At 41.2% G+C, this 5,760-nt stretch overlaps 1 long non-coding RNA gene across 1 annotated transcript in view; it reads left to right on the plus strand.

Annotated features, from left to right (window-relative positions):
* The first annotated feature begins 702 nt into the window (after positions 1 to 702).
* The window catches only part of LOC107680492 (uncharacterized), a 54,060-nt gene continuing 49,002 nt past the window's right edge, over positions 703 to 5,760 (plus strand). Inside the window, exons 1-2 of the long non-coding RNA XR_001633155.1 lie at positions 703 to 781; positions 3,187 to 3,342. This is a non-coding gene — a long non-coding RNA (uncharacterized LOC107680492). The remainder of the gene's footprint in view (positions 782 to 3,186; positions 3,343 to 5,760) is intronic.

Below are 5,760 nucleotides of genomic sequence, written 5' to 3' on the forward strand. Positions count from 1 at the left end.
CCTGCTGTAACAGACAGAAAGTTCAGTGTCTGTTTAACTCAGCAGGCCTGTTCTGTTACCCTACTTTAAACAAAACTGTTGTCATTATTTATAATGGATATTAATGCTTAGATATGCTTGGTATTTGTGCCTCGTCCCAGCACACAATGTACAATTCAGGTGCAGTTTCTGTAAATGTTTCAGTCTTGTGATTTAAGTCTTTTATGGAATGCTGTTTATGGAAAATGTGAGTGCTGCTTACCAGTGCAAAAGTTGAGACCACAATGTTAGGGTGTTCTGGTTGTTAAGCGACTGATCTATGTCAAAATAGCCCATCCAGTCAGCGCCAATAGCCTTGTGGGCAGCATGCTGACATACAGCATGGTTGCACTACAGGTGTCCCGAGTTTGAATCCCAACTCAAGGACCTTTCCTGATCCCACCCCCTATCTCTCTCCCACTTCGCTTGCTGTCAGTTCTGATTTGTCCTATCCCAATAAAGACAAAAATGCCAAAAAATTTAATACAAATAACCCATGAAGCCTCTATGACAGGGGTGTCCAAACTCAGTCCTGGAGGGCTGGTGTCCTGCAGAGTTTAGCCTCAACTTGCCTCAACACACCTGACTGGAAGTTTCTATGCCTAGTAAGAGCTTGATTAGCTGGTTCAGGTGTGTTTAATTAGGGTTGGAGCTAAACTCTGCAGGACACCGGCCCTCCAGAACCGAGTTTGGACAGCCCTGGTCTAAAGTATCGCTTACAAATAGATGAAGCATTTGACCCTATCAGTGGAATGGAGAAAAGGTATTCAGCACATTATTGCACTTCTAATATCAACAGCAGGTCAAACTGAACATCAGAAACTGTTTTTCTTTGTGAAAGATTCCTTTTGAAAAACCAAAGCGCAACACTCAGTCCAAAATATCCAAGCGAGATGAAAACACTAATTTCTGGTTTAAGGTCGGTGCTGTCCAAGCTGCTTATTTCTGAATCATTCGCTTTCATCTGTGTTTCCTGTTTTGAGTGAGGCTATGTTGCATTTGCAGGTGGTGGGAAATCTCACGCTCGCTCTCTTGTTTCACACCCACTGTGTGCCCCTCAAAAAACACTGCAGAAGCAAAAACATCTGCTGCAGTCTGTGGGAGAACAATGAATTAAAACTCAAAGCCCAGAGCCCAACACAAATATACAATCTTAGGGTTTTTTTAGGGTCTTTCCTTTCCTGTTGTCAGCCACTCTGTGCGTGAAGACCATGAGAGCTGAAATTATATAAGAGCTCACATGACTCAAGCTGTGAGAGGGTGCTGTAAGGAAACAAGCATGGGCCTGATGGCTGTGCTTCCGTAAGATCTGATCACCACCTTTTGGACCATGGCTGATGGTGCAAACCTCAATAACAAGGAGAGTCCAAACTTGCTCCTGGAGGGCTAATGTCCTGCAGAGTTTAGCTCCAACACACTTGCCTGAAAGTTTTTAGTGAGGCCCTGTCCCAAATCGCACCCTAATCACACCTGTGCCATTTGGGACAGGACTTGAATCTAGAGAAGACCTTGAATGATGTAGCTCGTTAAGGTGTGTTTATTTAGGGTTGGAGTTAAACCTTGCAGGACAGTGGCCCTCCAGGAACAAGTTTGGGCACCCCTCTCAATAACAGATTGACTGGAGGTAGACTGGAGGACTACCTTTCTGCAGAGTTCAGCTCTAAGCTGGCTTCAACACACCTGCCTGTAATTTTTAAGCAATCTTGAACACCTTGATCAGCTGGTTCAGGTGCATTTAATAAAACTTTGCAGGAAGTTACATCTACTGTTAATCCTGTAGTAGATGATGTCATGTCAACTTGTTTTTGAAATCTTGAAATGGCTTCTTACATTTGTCACAAACACTTCTTATAGCAGTGGTTCCCACCCACTTTTCTGGAGCCGCATCAACACTGCACATTTTGAATCCCTCTGAAACTCCCCTTTCAGATCTTGGAGTCTCTACTAATGAGCCGATGACCTGAATCAGGTGTGTTTGATTAAGACATGCAACATGTGGAAACCACTGTCCTATAGGGCCTGTTCACACCTGGGGCAAGTTCAAGGTCAAACCGGTGTGCACCGTTTTGCTACGGTTTCCGGTTTGAACGACATGTTACCTGGAAACGGTGTGCAATGGTGTGCAACGGGGTTTGAGATGCGTTTTCTCTTGTTTGGTGGGTGTGTCAAACATGTCAGCCCAATCAGCAGCAGCATGTATATAAACCACGCGGTATTAAAGAGACAGCTCGTACAACGTAATTAACATCCAAATAAATTCAGTATTTTGCAATATTAAACACGTATTTATACCGATTTCATCAGGCTCTGAAAATTCTTCAAAAAGAACACAAAGAATGGCCTTCTCAGCTGCCATAGTTGCAACTCTTGCGTCACCAGAACAGGGTGTTCAACACACCACCATTTCCATTTAAAAAAACGTTTTGCACCGTTTTTGTCGCGGCTGAACGCAGCCCTGGTCACTTCATGCGTTTTCTCTGATCGGATAGCAATCAGATCGTGAAAAGACCAGGTGTAAATGCCCTCCGAAATGCTTTTCGAAATGCATTTAAATCCAATCGCTCAAACCACTTTTGATCTTGAAATTTGCTGATAATTAATAAAATACAGCGCTTATCTGTTGCTTTCGTTAACGTGAACTCCGTTAAATTTGCATATAGTTTGGGAATAGAATACCAGATTTATATCCATTTTGCGAAGACACATTTATGTGGCCAAGAGTAAATGGAAACGTTTAACAAATCAGATTGATATCCGATCAGAGAAAACGCATGAAGTGACCAGGTGGCAATAGGCCCATAGAGTTCGCTTGCTGTTTGTAAGGTGATAAGGCATCAAAAACTTTGGACCAGAATATATGTGTTGGGCCATGGCTTCTCTGCTAAACTTTGACCTGGAATTAATTTCTAAGGCCATGAGAGGCAGCCTATTAAGTCAAGAAGACAAATCCAAATTACTCATTCTTACCTGTGGCTGTGAAGTGTTGGTAGGGCAAGAGTTGAGATGTAGGGTATTTAACTTCTGACAAACTCCCTTCATTTTTCAAATACGTATGGAAATTAGGCTAATAGGAAAAATGGTTAACGAGCTGCTAGCTTCTGAATATCTGAGTGTGTTTGTGATTAACCAGCCCTGCTGAATGTTTAACGTACTGCTCTGATTTAACAGCTTCCATTGGACCTTCATAATTGTCACCTAAACCTGATTCCTACCCTCCAGCCCTGGAATTAACATCTGATGTCTCATCCACAAGAAGATGATTTAGGATCCAGATGAACCTATTTATGACCTTAGTCATAGTGTCACCCATAAACAGGTTTGAGGGTAAGTCAGAAGCATATTTTATCCCACTTAAGCACTGACCTTTGAGTTAACCTGATGAGAGTTAGTATTCTTTTAACTTTGACCTAGTTTGCCTTGAGAGTTTGTGTAGCGGCCCGTCCACCTGAATGCATGTATCCTGACGCGACCCACCCTTTTTAGCCTGCTGGAAATGTAAATCTCCTCAACACTGCTTTTCAGTTACTAATGATCTCCACAGGAGCCCTGCTTCACAACACAAGTTGATTTCAGGCAGAAATATCTCATTTAATTTCTATTCAGAGTCAGCTTTGATGCGGCAGCAATGTCCTTAGTTGACTCTTAAAGTCTCGAGAAGGACAGCATGTGTACTTACTAAAAACCTGATGGGTTTCTAATGGGAATCTGATCTGATGCATGCATTTCAGGACATAGATGTTCCTGCAAGACTAATGCCGAGGTCACACTGCACGATTTTAGCCCGATTTTTCACTCGCCGACAGGTTTTGCGAAATCGCCGACAAATGCCCAAAATCGTAGGCAAATCGGTGCTCGTTCACGCGAGTGACAATCACGCAGTGTGAATTATCAAAGACGTGATCTGAGGGAATAGCCGACGCCTGCAAAATATTTGGCATGCTAAATATCTGGAGCTGTTGACGATTCACAATCACGCTGTGTACAATGATTTCTGACTGAAAACTACTTCGGGGAGGACCTACAGCCAATGAGAGACCAAGATACAGGGCAGAGGGAAGTTCGGGGAGGAGTTATAGACCAGAATATCAGTATTTTAATAGATAGATGCACTCTATCAGATTTGGTTGGCATACAACTTCAAGTAAAAGTGCCAAACCCTTTTTTAGTATTTCCTCTGGCTGGCACTCTACAAATTAAGAGTGCATCCAACTGAATCCCTATTGTTTATTTTGAAGGAGAGATGGTGTAGTTGTGCACAGCTGAAATATCATCCAGGCTGCGCCTCTAATGACACAGCACTTCACTCTAACACTTCAAAAGCTGTTATACAGTGACCTCACTATCACTGTGTAAGTGAGATGGAATATTAATGATGGTGCTGCACCACCTTTGTTTTCAACTCTTCTCCCACGGTAGAGGGCTTGCGCAGGCCGCTGGCTGTGTTTGTGTTTGGTTTGTAACGTCTGTTGAAGGGGTAACGTGCTGAGGGTCTGTTGTATAAACATCACATTGAACATGACGTGCATGGGGCCCAACGTTGATGTCAAGGAGAAACTGGGAATCAAATTCCTATCTCTAAATGCCTACGCAGATCATACACATGCAAACGTACATGCATATGGGTAACTGTGCACTTTTAAGTACAAACATCTAAGTTACATACCAGGAATGTGTTTTACTCTTTAACCCACAGTTTGTACCTTGATGAGAAATTCACATCATTGCACGTTGTCATTACCAGCATAGCCAAAAATATAGTGTTGCTGAACTTGCAGTAATGACATTTTTAAACTGTTTAGAGAAAAACTGATTATTGTAACTGCTGAGCAATAGCTACAGCTGTTAGCATAATCTTAAAAATAACGAAACAAATTGTGTTGCGGTAATGAGTATTCTGAAACTTTTGAGTAAATAGTTTGAAATTTGCACTGCAGTCTTTTTATTACATAAAGATTTCAAACTTTTTTCAGTGCTCTTCAAGACTGAATTTATTATTTTATAGTGATTTGGTTTGATAAATTTGGTTTGCTCAGGGATTTTATGTAAAAACCTTTTGAGCAGGCATGTTTTGATAAAAAATACTACATTTTAATCGCAAACAAGAACAATTCAATCGGTCACAACTTAGCAATGCCCTAGAAACAATCCAGAATTTCCTAGCAATCACAGAGCAAAACCTAGCACTGTAATTTCTTCAGAAAATGTGAATATCTAGTTTTCCCACAAAATAAAATAAAAAATCATATCATAAAAAACACATTTTATAAATATAAATACATACATAGTGAGCATCAAGCTAAGCGTTAAACATCTAAATGCATATAATATTCAGGATAAAAGAGGATAGGGATAAAAAAGAAAATACCACTATTTTAGCCTGCACATTTGTGCAGATATTTGCTACTATAATAACACACTCATATTTCCTTCAGAACGTTTTCCAATGAAATGGCATAAAACTCTTATTAAATTAAGCATAATCATATTTGCCAGTATGCAGCTAGTTATTATTCCTACAAGCTCAGCACAGCCCTGTCCTGATCGGATCAGCACATCACTGTCCACCAATCAGGAGATCTTGTGTTGCACTGAGCTCATGCACTGACTCACCAATCACATGATTTAAAAGGAACCCCTCATCTGTTTTTACTCCTCCCTTTCCTGCTTTTGCTTTGCTCTCTCCATTTCCAATAACACAGTGTCTTCCGGGAAAGAGAGAGGGAACCGAGATTGAGGCTGTGT

This window comes from Sinocyclocheilus anshuiensis, unplaced genomic scaffold (genome assembly GCF_001515605.1).
Source record: "Sinocyclocheilus anshuiensis isolate Anshui unplaced genomic scaffold, SAMN03320099.WGS_v1.1 scaffold308, whole genome shotgun sequence".
Lineage (NCBI taxonomy): Eukaryota > Metazoa > Chordata > Actinopteri > Cypriniformes > Cyprinidae > Sinocyclocheilus > Sinocyclocheilus anshuiensis.